This window comes from Colletes latitarsis, unplaced genomic scaffold, assembly GCF_051014445.1.
Source record: "Colletes latitarsis isolate SP2378_abdomen unplaced genomic scaffold, iyColLati1 scaffold0021, whole genome shotgun sequence".
Classification (NCBI taxonomy): Eukaryota; Metazoa; Arthropoda; class Insecta; order Hymenoptera; family Colletidae; genus Colletes; species Colletes latitarsis.
In genome coordinates this window covers 2,692,720-2,711,051 of record NW_027488371.1, presented here as the reverse complement: position 1 = coordinate 2,711,051, position 18,332 = coordinate 2,692,720, and the positions used below count along the sequence as shown (strand labels likewise).

General features: G+C 44.5%; 1 non-coding gene across 1 annotated transcript; it reads right to left on the bottom strand.

Annotated features, from left to right (window-relative positions):
* Positions 1-3,009: 3,009 nt before the first annotated feature.
* LOC143350701 (U2 spliceosomal RNA) lies at positions 3,010-3,201 on the bottom strand. Its single transcript, XR_013081217.1, has one exon. It is a non-coding gene; the product is annotated as a U2 spliceosomal RNA (small nuclear RNA).
* Between the last annotated feature and the right edge of the window lie 15,131 nt (positions 3,202-18,332).

The following is an 18,332-nucleotide window of genomic DNA, read 5'->3' as shown; positions in this document are numbered from 1 at the left end:
AGCGGGTAAGGCGGTCGGCCATCACGGCCGCGAAGAATTTGGGGATTACGTCGCCCATGGCGATGGGACGCCAGTTTCTGAGGTCATCCCTCTCTCCTTTCTTGTAGATCAAGATGGTATTTGACTCCTTCCGTAGGAGATTCCATCCGGTCCGGGGGATGATTTTTTCATCCCCCGGAGGCGGTTAAACACCTCGGCCGACCCGAAGGGCCTCTCCAGTGCCTCATTGGTGCCTTCATCCGGCTGGTCGTGGTGGAGCGCCGGGAAGTGTTCCAAACGGTCCCGAGCCGCATATATAGAACTAAAGTGCCCTTGGACAATGTCCTTGGGCACTTGGCAGTGCGGAGATTGCTCGGGTAGCACCTCCTGCACTGCTCGCTTGCGGTTCGTTCGGAACAGACGCTGTATTCGCGTGGCTTCCCGGACGTGTTCCGTCCGTGTAGGAGCCCCGGTCGCTACGTTGCAACTGGCATCCCCTCGGGGACGCACCCTCAAACTCTCCGCCGCATCCGGCCTTCCTCCCTCCCCCCAGTGGCTCTTGCGGCACCCCCCCCCCCTTCCACGTGCAGAACGCCTCGAACCAAAGAAATCCGCCACAAGGGCGGCAAGGGCCTCTAAGCCCTCCGCTGTCCCCACCGCCTCCGCAGCTGCGACGATTCGCACCCTTTCGGACGCTTCCTCGGTGCCGCCGCGTCGGCGGGGGGCAGCCATTGGTCTCCGCTCGCTCCGGGGAGGGGTCCGCGCCGTCTCCTTGGACGCTCCACGATTACTTCGGGATTCCGCTCCGGCCCATGACTGAGCCCCCCACGCGTCCGCTGCATCCGCTTACCTCCGGTTACCATCGGGTCACTCCGTGTGCACGTTCCTGGGTCGACACCACTCCCCCTCCCCCTCGTCGCCGTCTGCCTCCGGTCCACGGCGGCGTTCCTTCTACTGACCGCAGAGGTTGCTCCACTCGGGGCCGCGGTCCTTCTACAAACAGAGCCCCGGTTTGACCCGGGGGTATTAGTCGGACAGCCCCGGCTCGCGTCAATTATATCACAACTTAACTTCCCTTGCTGGTCGTCCCGAATACAACTGTCATTAAAATTAATAGGGCTCGTGGCCCTGTCACAGTACCTTTTTTTACTGCTCATATCATTAGTCCCGCTGTTAAAATCAAAATATATATTACTATTACTACCCTTACTACTAGTTGGGCCCTGGTCCGTATTTCGGCCCCGTTCCGCCTCCACGGAGGGACCGACCATTCCTGCGCTGCCAGGGGGCATTACTCCTTCCTCCGTTGCATCCTGTTCCTCCGGCACGGGGGTCTGCAGCCCAGCCCTCTTCCTTCCTCTTCTGGGGGCCGCCACTGTCCATTCTTCATTCGGCGGCGACGTCGACGGGGCCGCTGTCGTTGCCTCTTCTTCCGACGACGACTCCTCGATGGCCGGGAGTCTTCTCCTTCTCCCTCTTCTTGCCGTCCCCATCCCTGGGGATACGGGGGCGGTGGTGTTACCCCCCTTCGTCCCCCTCCCGGGGTGGGAGGGACACGGCCCGGGCGCTTCTTCCTCTCCTTGGGGTGGGGCATCCTAGCGCCGCCGGAGATGTCGTCGGCGGCGTCCTTCTCCTGGCCGCGACTGGTACCACCGCCTGGGGAGTGCCGCGAATCCACCTGCTTCGTCGTGGTGTGCCCGGGGTGTGCTGGGGGGGGGGGCTCGGTGGCGGCTCTCCTGGCTCGCGCCCTCGTCCTGGGCGCGAGCGCCGGCGGCGAGGTGGAATTGCCGCCGGCTGACCCCCTCGGCGATGGAGTTGGACCCCGGGTGGGCGGTGGTGTCACGACCGGCACTGGTATCGACCCCCGTACCACGGAGGTCGTCGTCGTGGTCGTCGTGATCGTCGTCGTCGTCGTGGATGTTACGACCACCGGGGCAATCCTACCGGCCGACGACAGATTGCCGGAGTTGGTCTGGGTTAGTTGTCCGGCGGGGGGGGGGGGCTGGGTGGTGGTGGTCCCCCCCACTGTCGTCGGTCCGGCCGGCGAGGGCGTCTTGGGCGTCGTCCTCTTCGTTTCCCTCGCCGTGGCTGTCGTCGTTAACCCAGTGGTGGCGGCCGGTGGCCCCCGGGTGACCTCCGCGAAGGTGGTGGTCGGAGTCACCCTTCTGCTGCACCCCCTCGGTGCAGCCGTTGCGGGCTCGGGCTGCGACCCGCTGCGTCTGGCGGCGACGGTAACAAAATTCTTCAGTGTGGCGGTGGCGGGCTTCTTTCCCGCCACCGTCGCCGCCGTTGTTCTCCGCCCTGTCGTTGTCCTTGCCGTCGTCGTTGTGGGGGCGGAGGACTTTGCCTTTCCGCGGGAGGTCGAGGCCGCCACCGCTGGCACGTATCTTCTCGCGCATGCCGGCTCGCCTCCTCGCGTGGTCGATCGATCCGTTTCGGCGGATCGCGGGGCCTCGCTTCTCGCGCCCTCGCGGAGGGAGCCCGTCCCCCCCGCGGGTCCGCTGGCCGGGGATGCAGATGCGTCGCCCGGGGCGGCCGATGGTGCACCAGCGGCAGGAGGATTCGGTGCACCATTCGCGTGGCTTGCAGCGTGATGCTGCTTCACCCTCTTCAGTGCATAAGCACTGTTGTCGGTGAAGCCGCAGTCACCGCATACAAACCTACGCGTAATCCCGGAATGGTGTAGCTTAAGGTGTTTACCTAAATCCTCGTGCCGCTGGTACACTGCCGCTCCCTTTCGTAGTGCCGTGGTCCCTCGGTAGCAGTAGGGACAGTTGAATTGTCTAGGGAACGGAAACTTCACAATTACCTCGTTTCCCCGGGCGACGCATCCGGATCCTTCGGCCATGCCTAAAACTTAGAGAACAGAAACGAAAAACAAGCAGAGAGAGTGAAAAAAGGATCAAAGTGTATAGAGAAGCAAGTTAGAATATAAAAGTTTAAAAAGTTAAAAGTCAAAAGTTGAAAAGTTAAAAAGTTTAACAAAGTCAATAAATAAATAAAAGGAATACTTAAATCTGATTTTGGTGTAGTTGTTGAGCCAATCCTGGCGGCACTGCAATGCCAGGCTGACTCGCGACAGAGGTGGAGCAAGCCCCAACAGCTCCGTCAAATTCCAAAAATCAGATTAATATTCTGGACTCCCCGATGGGGAGTGTATCAGATACTAAGCTGATAAGAACAAACTACACTTTGATCTTAGCCATCAGGCCGAGAAGCGATCTCACTGTCGTCTTTAAAATACTACAATGTATGTTTGGCGGCTGGTCGGCCAATGGCTTACAGAACCAAGGTTTCTTGCACAGGCGTGAATTGTTGTTATTGAGGGCTTAGTTATTTCTTGCTTTCGTAATGACCAGTCGAACTCTTAATTAGGAGGACCATCGCTAGAAATTAATAATATTCGCTTGTGCCCCATTAGTAAACGACGTGTTATAAAGCTATAGTTTGCGTCAATACATATAAAGTTAACACTTGAAGTTTTCAACTTCTGTTTGAAATCATTTAAAAGGTATGAAAGATAATAGAAAAAGGTATATGATATTGAAAGCTCAGTTTATCTTTTATAAAAAACATACATTTTTTTTAGTAATAATTTAACAATAAGCAAACATATAATGCAAAGAACAAAAAATTTCCCTTTTCCTTGAGTCGATATAAAATTAACATCTATAGTTATTAATAACAATTTTTCCTTTTTTTTGTGAAATTATTATTTTGTTGAATGTCCGCTGTTTTCTACATATTCGGTCAATCTGTTTCTCACAGATTTGACCAATGGAGATGTATAATTTGCTAAAATTTGATTCTATTCTTCTAAAATGATATTGCTGAGAGTTTCTTTCAACGTCATCTCTTTTTTTCGTATTTTTCAATGCAGATAATCCCATAGAAAATCTATGCTATTAAGATCTGGAGATTGCGGAGAATGTTTTAATTGTTTTAGTGTCCTGTAAAAAAGCCATTCCTTTGCTATGCGTGATGTATGCTTCGGATCGTTGTCACTTTAAAATGTCTCTGTTCTTGATAAATTCAATTTCGCAACGGAAGGCTCTAAGTTTCTCCGCAATATTTCAACGTAATTCTCCTTTTTCGTTGTATCTTCAATGAACACGAGATTTCCAACCACGGAAGCAGCCACACACCCCCAGACCATCACAGATCCCCCTCCATGTTTGACTGTATAGACTAAGTTCTGTTCCTTCAATGCACTATTTTTACTTCTCCATACTTTCGGCGGTTTTCTGTCTTGATCAATTACGAATGTACTCTCATCAGTGAAGAGAACATCATTCCAGAAAGTTGCATTATATTTGAGGTGGTCTTTAGCATATTGTAACCGTTTCTTCCTCGGAACTCTTCCTAATAACCCTGCTCTATTCAGTGTTCCACGGATTGTTCTTGCACTAACCGTTTCTTTCTTTAGATTACTCAGTTCTTATGCTATGTTTACAGAACTGGGAAAAGGATTTTCTTTTACTTCTTTGCAAATTTGCCTCACATCACTCTCATTGAGTTTTTTCGGTCGCCGTTTATGATCAATATTACTTAATAATCCGTGATTATTATATTTGTCAATGATCTTTTTCACAGCCATGTTACGAGCCAGGGCCGTGCAGCGCGCGTGGCCTGCGAGTGCGAGAGAGAGTATGGAATATGGTATCAATTTGTTAGTTAGGTGCACGGACGAACCCAATGCGAAATTGGGGAGCCGCTAGGATAGTTGATAACGAGGACGAACCTGATGCGAAATCAGGGAGCTGTAAGATGCGGACGAACCTGATGCGTAATCAGGGAGCCGCTAGGATGGTAATAGATTGCGTGGACGAACTCGATGCGTAATCGAGGAGCCACTAGGTTGTAAGAGGTTGTATTTGGATTTGGGGATGTGTTAATTGAACTCGTAACTATGAATTATTAAATATAATATAACCCGAGCGGTAAGGTTATATTATTATGGGAACGTTTAACTAATGATAACCGCTTTATATAATTATGGGTTAAAGAAGTTGGGTAACTCTGATTTGATAAGAGTAGATATATTCTTAAATCAACAAATAAAATACAATTGTTTCGTGCATCTTGTGTCGCGATCAAAGAATGATTATATTTACCTAAAAAGATCTTGCGCGGTGTTGACGCACTGGCGATGCGGGGGAAGTCGGTTGAAAATAATGGCCGTAATAAAATTTATGCCGGTTCACGGATTCTATATTGATTAATATTGATACGAAAGGGTACGGTAGCCCGATCTCACAAAATACAACTGACTATCAAATCGTATACGGGTAACGAGAGTCGTGGAGTTGACACTAAGCGTGACGGTACGACTATGATCCCTCGAGTAATGAAATCACGGGGTTTATATACCAAAAAATCTGTGTGGGGCGGATTCAAAAGTACGTTAGAAATAACCGTGTGCACTATTCTCCGAATTGTATTAATTAACGAGCTGCTCTATTCTCCGAATTGTATTAATTAACGGGCTGCTGCATTGCGACGGAAGTGACCCCCATTTCAAAGGTTAGATAAGTAGCAGGGCGATTTCCTAATGCATGCAAGTGGCAAGAAAAATTTGAGGAGCGAAACGTTCGACATACGTAACATCTCCCCCTCCCCCCCCAAGATGAAACATCGCGTTATGCGTGATGCTTTCACATTAAACGGAAAACGCCCTGTTACTTATTTACGAAAAACAATCAAAGTCGCGAAAAGTAGAATAATTGAAAGCTAAATGTGTCGGGGTGTGTAGTATCATGTTGTGGCGTGTACTTATCAATACTGGTGCGTTGTGTTCTGGGTTTAGACCTTGGGCACGACGTAGCCCAGCTTCCACCAGTGCTCGGCTACGTTCACAGGTGGCTGCCCCGGTAGTCGGTCCAGGTGGAGATCGGCAACGACTCCGTCTTCCGCGTTACTGATCCGGGATATTCGGCCTCTTCGAAGTAATGTTACGGATTGTAGTTATGTGTGAAATCAAGTCTTGTAAATAATCTCCATATGATTTTAATTTCTCTTTATCTGGGAAGGAACTGGGTTCTCGAGCTACTTTTCCAAAAATTAACTCGTATGGTGTGAAATTTGTTGCTTCGTGAACGGATGTGTTATATGAGAACATTGCAAAAGGAATTAATAAATCCCAATCTTCGTAGTTATCCATGTAATGTTAGAGGTATTCAGTGAGCACGATGTGAATTCTTTCCAATGATCCATTAGTTTGTGGTCTGTATCCGGAAGTTGTTATTTGTTTGATTTTAAATATTTCTGCCAAATTCGTCATTAAATTTCCAATGAAACTAGTTCCTTTATCTGTTAGTATTGCGCGAGGTGTGCCGTAGATTGCGATAAAGTGTCGTGCGAAGGCATCTGCAATGGTCGCGGCTCGAAAATTAGGTATTGCAACTGCCACGCAGTATTTCGTCAGATTGTCCTGTATGGTAAGGATATGTCTATTTCCATTAGGCGTGATTGGAAGAGGTCCCACGGTGTCCAGGGATATTTTGTCAAACGCGTCCAGAGGTGTGTCGGTAATTAACATGGGTTGGCGAGTCTTTGCTCGAACTAATTTTTGTTCTTGGCAACTTTGGCATGTCCTGATGTATTCTTGAATTTCGTTGCGCATTTTTGGCCAATGGAATTTTGATCGAATGCGTTTGTATGTTTTTGTTACCCCTTTATGCCCTCCAATTAAACTATCATGGGCTTCGCGAATTATGTCCAATCTATCCGATTCAGACGGTGTGGTGATAGCACAGCTGCATAGAATAATTTGTTGATCTGTTTCGGTAAAAACTTCTTCTAATATTTTGTAAAATTTGTTAGCTGGTAATTTGTGTAAATCTCCTGTTACAGATATTCGAAAGGAATTTATTTGATTTTGGTCCAGGTGAGAGTCTTTAACCCATGGGATACATCTTTTGCCGTAATATTGTTGTAAAAATTGTCAGAAGTTACTATACTGAAGGTTTTAAACAATCCATTGTCTGAAGTTAATACGTGCCCCTTTTTCGGTTGCGCTGCCAAAAGATCCGGTTTATTAATTATTTCGGTGTCCAATAATACTTTTCCTACGGTGGATATTAGGTTGCAATCTGCTGATATGAAGTGCGCGTAATGTCCGTTTTCCGCAGCGAGAGTGTTCGAAGAAACAGTTATTTTATAAGATTGTTTTGACGCAGTGTATCGGTGCTCGTTTTCGTCGGTTAAAACATCTGTGTCGGACGCGTATGGTAGGTAAGGGTCAGGCGTGCGGTCAAAGGCGTCAGGTAGCCGTTCCGCACTTGTTTCGGTTGCAACCCTTGCAGATGGATGAATTATGGCTGGTTGTAAAATTTCGTCTGTAACATGCGGTGTTACCTGTGGAGTACTGAATACATTTTTACGAGGATTTTCCATAATTGTATTTTCATCATTGGTAATTTCAAGTGGTTCTTCAAAGGACATTAGGTCATCGGTTAAATTGTTATCTTCCTCCGGTAGTGTGTTCCTTGTAGAGTTTGCTGCTGGCAGTAAGTTGTTTATGATTTCCTGAGATTCGTCTGGCAATGTTACTTCGTGCGATAAGCTGGGTAGAGTTCGGTGTCTAGCTATTATCGGCGAGTGTTGAATTTTTCCATAAGAGGGGCCTTGTTCTTCGTCCGAGCTACTACTAGCCTCCCGGTATTTGGGTTGGTTTTCCCTATCTCGACGTAACTGTTGTATACGGTGACCTATGAATTGCTTATCGGTAGTCGGTGGTACTTGAGCCCGGAAGTCGGGATCGTCCTTTGACTCCCGTGGAATGAGCGGTAGACAGACTGATGGAGGGTTGCGCGATAACGCGTCCGCGTTCATGTTCGTTTTTCCACACTTGTGGATAACCTGATACTCGTATTCTGAAAGTCGTAATTTCCATTTTATTAGCCTGGAGGTCGGGTCCTTAACTGAATGTAGCCAGACTAAGGGACGGTGATCTGTGACAAGGGTGAATTTTGTTCCATAAATATAGGGTCGGAAATACTTTACTGCGTAAACCATTGCGAGACATTCCTTCTCTGTTGCCGAATAATTCTTTTCAGGTTTATTAAGGCTTCGAAATGCATATGCTATTGGTAAATTCTTTCCTATTTCCCCCTGGCTAAGTACAGCTCCTATGGCGTATTCGGATGCGTCTGTAGTCACGATGAAGGGTTTGGTGAAATCCGGATACTGCAATATAGGTTGTTGACAAAGTTCTTTACGTAATTGATTAAAACTTTGATCTTGTTCTTCTGTCCATTTAAATTTAATGCCCTTTCCTAGTAAATTGATCAACGGTTTTGACTTCACGGTGAAATCTGGTATAAATCTTCTGTAATATCCTGCTAAGCCCAAAAATTGTTGAATATTCTTCTGCGTTTTCGGTGTGGGAAAGTCTTGCACAGCTTTTAATTTTCTTGGATCCGGTCTTACCCCCTTTTCGGAAATTATGTGTCCTAAATATGCCACTTCTTTGCGTAGAAATTCGCATTTGTCAGTTTGAAGGGTTAAGCCCTGTTCCCGAAGGCGGTTCAATAATTTCTTAACTTTGATATTATGTTCTTGCAATGATGAAGCGTAAACGACAATGTCGTCCAGGTAAACGAAGAGGTCTGTTCCTTGTAATCCGGTGAGAACTTGATCCATGAGGCGTTGAAATGTAGGTGGAGCGTTCTTTAAGCCAAAAGGCATTCTTGAAAATTCGTAATGTCCATGCGGTGTGGTGAATGCTGTTTTTTGCTTGTCCCTTGGATTCATTTCTATCTGGTGAAATCCACTGGCGAGATCAAAAACGGAAAAATATTTTGCTCCTCCTAATCGGTCCAAAATTTCTGTGATTTGTGGTAATGGATATTTGTCGGAGATTGTTTTTTCATTTAATGCGCGAAAGTCTATTACCATGCGCCAACGTTTGTTTCCCTGTGAGTCAGCTTTCTTCGGTACGATTCATAAAGGTGAGTTGTAGGGTGATTTTGACGGAGTAATTATGCCTTGTGATAATAATGCGCTAACCTGTTTTTGTATTTCGTCCTGATGCACAGGCGGATATCGATATTGTCTTGTGTTTACTGGTATTTCATCTATGGTGTGAATCGAATGATTAAAATCGGCTGCTTTTCCTAATTTGTCTCCAAGCAGGAAAAATCGGTCTGGAGATTCTTTTATTAAATCAATGACGGATACTCGTTCTTCCCTGTTTAAATGATTGGTATTTAGTGTATTTACGAGTTTTTCTATCCTATCTTCGGTGGTCCTGAATTTTGTTGGCTGTTCTGCATATGAGCAAAGGTCTTCGTCCGATGTGCTTAGAAAATCGTACGGTTCTATTATCTGTGGTTCTATCTCTACGTCGAGGTCTTCGCTGCTGGTGTTCGTTGCTAAGACGTGACATTTTCCGCTATTATTTGTTACAGCCGCTTCTCCTATGTACAGTTGATTGTGAGTTTTAATACGTGGTAAATATCCTTCCTTTACTGTCGGGTTTGCTATTTTTACCGCGATTTGTTGTATCGTACGAGCTTCGAGCCGGTGTTTAGTCGGAGTTTGCGAGTTTAAAGATGAAAACAAATCTTTGTGGTTTGAAAAACGTAATGGTCTAATAGGTTTGTCCCTTAATACCATGGCCCCATGATAATAAGAAATTTCGGCACCCTCTTGCATTAAAAATGGGCTTCCGATGAGTCCATCAGCGTCTATTGCAAGAGTTCTTACTATATAGAAAAATGCGGGTGTATCGTGAATATGGAGAATTGTGGTTCCTAACGTGTAAATTGGAGTTGTGGTTAATCCTGTTATTTCTATTTTTTCGCGAGAATTTATTATTGCTTTTGTTCCTAAAACATCGAGACGTACTAAGTTGATGGCTGCACCGCAATCGATTAAAAAGGTTCCCTTTCCTAATTTCAGTTCTGGAACTTTGATTTCGAGACGTGGAGTAGGTGTTTCTTTGATAAGGAGTCGTTTTCGAAGTGTACTGTTCTTTGACGACGGTTTTCGATTCCGCTCATCGTGTCGCCGGTACAGTGAGCGCGATTGAAGTTTAAAGACCCGTTCGATTCGGCTGACGAGTCCCGCGAGTCGCGTCGGTTTTTTGGATTACGCGGATTTTTCCTACAGGATTTCCCGTCGTGTCCCGTAGTTTCACAATACCAACAATATAATTTCGGTTCGCGATATCTTTCGGAATTTTTTAATATGGAATAATGATTTCCTTCATCCTTAGGAAAATCGTAAGAACACCTCGAAGGGGAAATCGAGGGGCTCCTTTGTCGCATGGGCCATGCCGACGCATGTGGTTGTTCCTCTCGATCCTCTTGACCTTCGTATGTTCTAGCATGCCGCCCTCGGTCATAACGACTCGGCGAGCCAGGGTACGACACTTGATTGTCGCGGTGGCGATAATCTTCGGTTCCACGATCCTTTCGTGACCACCGTGCAGGTGATTCGTTCCGGGGCATTTGTCTTCGATTCCATAGTTTCTTGTCTATATGCAGCACGGCGTCGTAAGCATCTTCAAGAGTCCGTATGTCTCTAAATTGTGCCGACACCTTCCAAGAAATACGATCCGGTAAGCCTTCGATGAAATTTTCCAAAACATCTCGTTCCATCTCCTTAATGAAATCTTCGGCGTTGTCCCGGTACCTTTCTCGAATGGCTCCGCGCGCGCAATAAACCAGGTGACTAGTCCTGTCGACGTACTGTCGCAAACTTTCACCCTCGCGAATACGTAAACTCGCGATGTCTACTTGGAAATACGACAAACTTTTTCCCGGCGCAAATCTCTTTTTTAAATGTTTAATCGATTCGCTAACACTCACGAATTTATGCTCTAAGGTGCACCTTCGTGCGGGACCTATGAGTTTAGTCAGAACAATTGCCAGATAATCGGCTTCCGAACCCTCAGGTATCAATGTTAACCCATCCTCCACACTTTGTGCAAAACGCGATAAAGATGGAGTTTCCCCGTCGAAAGTCGGTATCGTCGATGTAACGTTCTGTATGCATGTCTTTTGTGTCAAAAGTGACATTGAATTTGCAAGCGATAATGTCAAGTTCATAATATCGTTCGACGAAATATTAGCTTGTGAACTTGTCATTTTTAATAATTGATTTTAATTCAACTAGAGAAAACTAGTATATTTAAATCCAATTAACAATGTGTATTAATTAGCGAAAACTAGTATATTCTTAACAAGAGTTAACTGGTTGACTTAACTAGCGAAAACTAGTATATCGTCTAAATTCAATAAGAGAAATTTCAACTTCTCAAGAAACCCAAAAATTACGTAGCGATTCTAAAATAGTTAAATCCCACCGCTGTCACCAGTTTCTGTTACGAGCCAGGGCCGTGCAGCGCGCGTGGCCTGCGAGTGCGAGAGAGAGTATGGAATATGGTATCAATTTGTTAGTTAGGTGCACCGACGAACCCAATGCGAAATTGGTGAGCCGCTAGGATAGTTGATAACGAGGACGAACCTGATGCGAAATCAGGGAGCCTCTGGGATGGAGTCACGTACGGACGAACCTGGTGCGAAACCAGGGAGCCGTAGGAGGGTGAAACGTCGTGAACGAACCCGGTGCGAAATCGGGGAGTCACTAGGATTGTTGATAGCGACGCAGACGAACCCAATGCGAAATCGGGGAGCTGCTAGGAGGTTGGAAGAAACGCAGACGAACTCGATGCGTAATCGAGGAGCTGCTTGGAGGTTGGATAAATCACAGACGAACCTGATGCGAAATCAGGGAGAAATAAGATGCGGACGAACCTGATGCGTAATCAGGGAGCCGCTAGGATGGTAATAGATTGCGTGGACGAACTCGATGCGTAATCGAGGAGCCACTAGGTTGTAAGAGGTTGTATTTGGATTTGGGGATGTGTTAATTGAACTCGTAACTATGGATTATTAAATATAATATAACCCGAGCGGTAAGGTTATATTATTATGGGAGCGTTTAACTAATGATAACTGCTTTATATAATTATGGGTTAAAGAAGTTGGGTAACTCTGATTTGATAATAAGAGTAGATATATTCTTAAATCAACAAATAAAATACAATTGTTTCGTGCATCTTGTGTCGCGATCAAAGAATGATTATATTTACCTAAAAAGATCTTGCGCGGTGTTGACGCACTGGCGATGCGGGGGTAAGTCGGTTGAAAATAATGGCCGTAATAAAATTTATGCCGGTTCACGGATTCTATATTGATTAATATTGATACGAAAGGGTACGGTAGCCCGATCTCACAAAATACAACTGACTATCAAATCGTATACGGGTGACGAGAGACGTGACGTTGACTCTAACGTGACGGTACGATTATGATCCCCCGAGTAAGAAAATCAAGGGGTTTATATACCCAAAAATCCGTGGGGGAGGATTCAGATACACACTAGACGTTACCATATATGGCCGCAATAGAATTTATGCCGGTTCACGGATTCTATATGGTATAATATTCATACGACAGGGAACTGTAGCCCGATCTCACAAATACAACTGACTAACAAAAATCGTATACGCGTAACGAGAGTCGTGGAGTTGACACTAAGCGTGACGGTACGATTATGATCCCCTGAGTAATGAAATCACGGGGTTTATATACCAAAAAATCTGAGTGGGGCGGATTCAAAAGTACGTTAGAAATCACCGTGTGCACTATTCTCCGAATTGTATTAATTAACGGGCTGCTCTATTCTCTGAATTGTATTAATTATCGGGCTGCTGCATCGCGACGGAAGTGACCCCCATTTCAAAGGTTAGATAAGTAGCAGAGCGATTTCATAATGCACGCAAGTGGCAAGAAAAATTTGAGGAACATAACGTTCGACATACGTAACATGTTCATGGAGACTTCGTTAAAAAATTAACAATTAAATTCAAAAATTTCAAATCGTTCAGAAAAAATTATTTTCAGTTGCGGGGGTCAATTACAATCATTTCTGGTAAATAGATACACCTCCGAAATCTTGCGCATTTTTGAGAAAAAAATTCAGTATGGGCAGAACTTCAAACGCTAACTTTTTAACGAAGCCTCCATCAACAAATTGGTATTCTTGATTTTCGTCTTATTTTGGCCTCTAGAATCCCCCATTAAAATTTTTCCCAGGGGAGGCCGAACACTCTGTATAGGTTGGAAAGTAGAAATGCCTAGGCAGTCAAGATTCGAAATCGCATGCCGGTGACACGTGATCGAATTTCAACTGTGTTGAGAGCAAGAAGGGGAAAGACTCACATTCGTCTTTCTTCTCGAATCCCCGAAGCTATACGAAACACCGGAACTCATATACAAGGTGTCTATGCATTATTGCGTTTAAGTGGAGGGGTAGTTTCCTTTAGGCACCAGCCTGCCGTTTGATAATACAGTAGTGCCCACATAAGTGAACTGATGTTTGCTCACATAAATGACCAGAGGTATCCCCACCAATTCTTAGAAGCCAAGCGGCTTCGAACATCGAGCGTGTCGAATACAACCTGACGTCACCGGTCGATATCGATACATTGTATATATGGTTCCGGGTGCAAGCTATTGTATCTTACTCGCACTTATCCTACTTCCCTATCTCTGCTGAATTCTGAGAACTAACCATGCCCACATAAATGACCGAAGCCGGTCCCGAGCTTGGTCATTTATGTAGGCATTACTGTACTGGATTGCCTTTTTCAATCCCTCCCATAGTCAATCCACATGCATTTACGCAAATACTACAGCTGTCTGCCCATCAATACTAATTCGAAGAGGGCACTAAAATCACCTCCGAATTTTGCAGGTCTACTCGTATACCTCGTCTGTGGATCAGCCACATATTTTTAAACATTGGGATTTTTGTTGGAACACCCCCTAGGATTATGCCATTTCATTATAGGATTATGAAAAAGTGTGGCACATCAAAATTGAAAATTTTTCATTTTCGTAATTCGTTTTTCTCCGTTTTAATTCACAGTTTTCATACTTTTGTATATCGCTGAATTCGTCTTTTTGCGCTGTATAAAAATATAGACAAAAATATGTCATTGCATTAAAAAAGAAAAAAAAACAAAGACTGAAATTTCAAAAATTGACTTTGAAAAAAAATTTTTTCTTTGAGGGTTACATTTGACTGTTCAAATTTTTGTTCGAATAATTTTGTTATATATTCACAAATAACTACGATATGTATAGAATTTACATATTTCTATTTAAACGGTCTATTTATAGAAGAAAATATAACATAGAAAAAGCAATTCTGAAGCATTGAAGTAATATCTAAGAGAGTAAAAAATGAAATTATTCTTATTGTGATAAAATATCTTTCATTAAAGTATGTTTTATAACATTAGGAAATTGTTTTCGCTGTTTTGAAATTATTTATTATGTAAAATTGTTTTTCTTCCCCATTTTTGGATAATAATAAATTGTATTCTTTCATAAGTTTAATTTCACGTTTAGCAGTGTCATTACAATTGTCATCATCTTCCCACGTGTCAGGATCTTTTCTTAAAAATCCAGTTGACATGGAAATTCTTTCAAAAAATCATGTTGCCTCGTGGAAGACAAAATGATCCAGTCCTTTGTCAATATAATTTTGTATATCTTCAGTACCAATTTTTAGTCTTTTGCTAGAGTCATCTATGGCCTCGTTGATCCATCGCCTCCAGCACTCATAACTTACTGTCCTTTTCCACTTTGTTATCGGAAAAAGACATTGCTAATGCTTCCGATGTTAAGTACCACAAGTGGTTGAAACATTTCCTTATTTCTACCTTGCTTACTTCTTTACCAATCTCATGAAACGAATGAGATTCTGCAACGAATTCCAAATCTTGGTGTGAAGCTACCATCGTCGCTGAACTGAAAGAAACAAATATCTCTAATTCCACTTTCTTCTTTATCACTTAAATTAAATTGTTCCTTGAATGAATATATTTTCAAGCAATACAAAGCTTTCGCCATCCATCGAGCGTGATAAAAATCTCCTGGAGCTCGAAAACTTATATTTTTTAGTTGAGTTCCATCTATGAAAATAATAACAAGATCAAGAATTTCTTTATAATTCTCTCGTGGCTGTTGCTCATTTTCTAGAATATTTGTTAAAAATTGGAACATTTCTTGAACTACTGTAGTTTGAATTGTTTGGTGGTCATATTTATTTTCAATTCCGGGTACAAATCTCAATTTATCAATTTTTGGTTATGTTTCTTGAAACTTGTTGTATAGCGGAGCACTGGGAGCCAAAGATTTTGATAGTTTCTCGTTAAATACATTCTGTAGAATAATCTCATATATACGACGCCTACAGGATAAATATAAGATATCCCTGTTTAATTTTTGTTCAAGTAGAACGCAAGCTCCTTGGAAACGTCCAGTGTCTATTGGAGTATGTAGTGTCACAGCAAAGCGCTTGAACTTTGTTGCACCATTCTTCTAATAAGTCATATACCGCAGAGGCTTGATCATTCCCACTGTTACGTGGAATAATGGGAATCCATAGCAACCGTATGACACCTCTAGAAGTGATAATTATTGGTAATCTTTTGTCTTTTCCTGCCCCATGTAAAGTTGGTGAAAGTTTTCCGTCGCAATGTATCGTAATCGCATCAAACTCGCAGTCATTGATTGTTGTATTACATTTTCATATTATGAATGTATTATATGTTGTATTATATTTTCATATTTAATTTCACTGCATATTCCTTTTTTAGTTTCACGGCTATTCATTTTATACGGTATATTCCATTCCGCTGATTCAATAGCTTATAATGATTGAAATAGAAACACTAAATATCTTCGTTATTTACAAACATATAAAAAAATGATATAGGTAAAACTTGTCCTATTTAACGAAGAAAATATAATGGTTGAAGGAAATTTTTTTCTCACAATTAATTTTTGAAATTTTACAATCGTATTTTATAAGAAACAAAAAATTCAAAATTCTGTTTTTATATCCTTATGCAAGTGTAAAAAGACGAATTCAGAGGGGTATAAAAATGTATGACAGCGATACATACACATAGGTATGATCGAACACATTTAATGGAGAAAAACGGGTTATAATTGCTCAATGAAATTAACGTTTATTTTTAATCAAAAAAGAAAAAAAGGAAAAAAAACCGCCTAGACGTCGGTCCGACGTCTGGGGAAAAAACCTGGGCCGGCTGCTTCTGGCCAAGTTCGCGATGTGTTGTTCTGTAACAAGGAAAGACAAGGCTGGATTTAAATACCTATTAACGCTTGTCGCGTCGCCTGTCTCGCTCTATCTCGCACGCTCCTGTCTGTGCCGTTCGCACTCGAGAGCGGAGATTACAGACACGTCTCGACGAACTGAGATATGTATGAGTGGACTGTATATATGAACGTTCTCACAAATCGAGAACCGTTCGGTCGCTGTGCGGAAGAAGAGATCTAATTTCTCAATTCTCCGCTTTTTAGCGATCGTTGAATGCCGCAGGAAAGGACAACCGATGGAGGTCGTAAAGCTCCAAATACTGTCCAAACCGCAGTTTCTCACCGTTCCCTGCGTACAAGACACGGTGTGGTGTAGCCCTTAACGGCGCACGTAGCGTCTTACGTTTAAAGGAGCATACACCACGGTGCTCATTATGCGTTGCTCTACGCACAGGGTACGTACTCACTGGCGGTCAAGGAGCGTTGCTCGAGCAGGTTGAGCTGAGAAGTCCGGAATTTCTTAGCCCCGACCTGAGAAACGGTAAGCCCACGTAGGGTATCGGTCAGAGACCACCCTAGGGGTGATATACAAAACCGTGCGGATAATTCAACTTGTCGCATGACCGCGTCAAATGCAGCAGTCCGTACGACAAATTCTTACACGACCGCGAAACTCAAACGTCACGTGAAGATAATCAGCCTCACACGACCGCGTCAAATGCAGCAGTCCGTGGAGAAATCAGTATTGAGTTGGCCGTAGCCACTGGCCGAAACTGGACTTCCGACGACCGCTGGTTGCAGCGAGACGTTGGAAAGTCTGCCTCACGACCGCGTCAAATGCAGCAGTCCGTGATAATGCCAGCCTCGCACGACCGCGTCAAATGCAGCAGTCCGTGGAGTCATCAGTACTGATCGGGCCGTAGCCCTTGCTGAGACTGGAGTTTCGACACACAGGAAACGATTCTTATCTCGATTCCCCTTTCATGACCACGTAGCACAAACGTCACATGAAAGTTGGACGAAAACCCACAGTCTTTTAAATTTTATTAATAATCTCGCCAAGCGGGAACCGAAGTTTATCAATTCCTTCACACGACCACGTAACTCGAGCGTCACGTGCTATTCGGCGAGATTGTACAGTCAATAATCGGGGCTGATAAAATGCCTCACCGATTTAGTTAATTTTGAGCAACAATTTAAACTTCTCAACGAAAGGTTCGAGTGTTCTCAGAACCTATATTCGGAGATTTGGTTTCGTCGCGGAGCGGAATCGTTTGTTGATCTGCTCGCTGCGAGGACTCGCTATTGAGTTTGCAAGCTAAGAAGCGAACAGACATCCGCAGTCGCGACCACGAGAGGGGTAATCACCACCTCGCGGCGCTATCCCTGCTCCTCAATGTCTATCTCTTCTTAATTTCAATATTCCTCTACCCTCTCTGTTTATGGATCTTCGACGATCGATCCCAAGTAAATATATTAGGTCGATCACGTGACTGAGAGCAACCAACACTCGCGTATGGTTTTTCTAACCTGTATCGTTCCGTGTACCGAACTACGCATCAGAGAGTCTCTGGAATGTCGCGTACACGAAAAACAATACCGTACGAGGAATTTATGGTTCTCAGTTATAATTCACGTTAACTTGAATATTTCTCTAAACGGTTCTCAAATCCGTCAATTAACGCGATATTTAAACATACCGCCCCCCTTGCACGGTCCGTGCAACAAACGGAAGGAGCGGTAATTCGCGGAGAAAATCTTAATGTCCAGTTACAGAGAGGGTGGGTCAGTTTCACTTAATTAAAAAATTAAGTTACTTACTTTTTAGCGGCGGAAAAGGTCCGTTCGACCCTGCAAAAACTGCAGGGTCGTGAGCACGGCCTCGTTTATGGTCGCCTGGTCCATGCGGGCGTATGGCCCCGTTGGAGGAGATGGTCGTCCTGTAGGGCGACTCCCACCCTGTTCCGGCGCTCTATTTCGGCGGCGGGTCCTCCTTGGATTGGCCGGCCTTGTAGGCGGCCCTGCCGATGTGGCGGCCTGGACCGTCGGGGGCTGTGGGCCCACGGGGTTGCTGGCCGTGGTGGCCTGCGCCTCCGCCTCGTGGAAGTCGCAGGCTATGAGGCGCCCCGTTTTATTTCACTTCAGGGTGTAGTGGCCCCCTGGTACTGCCACTTTCTTGCGTCGCGACGTCCAGGGGACATGGACCGG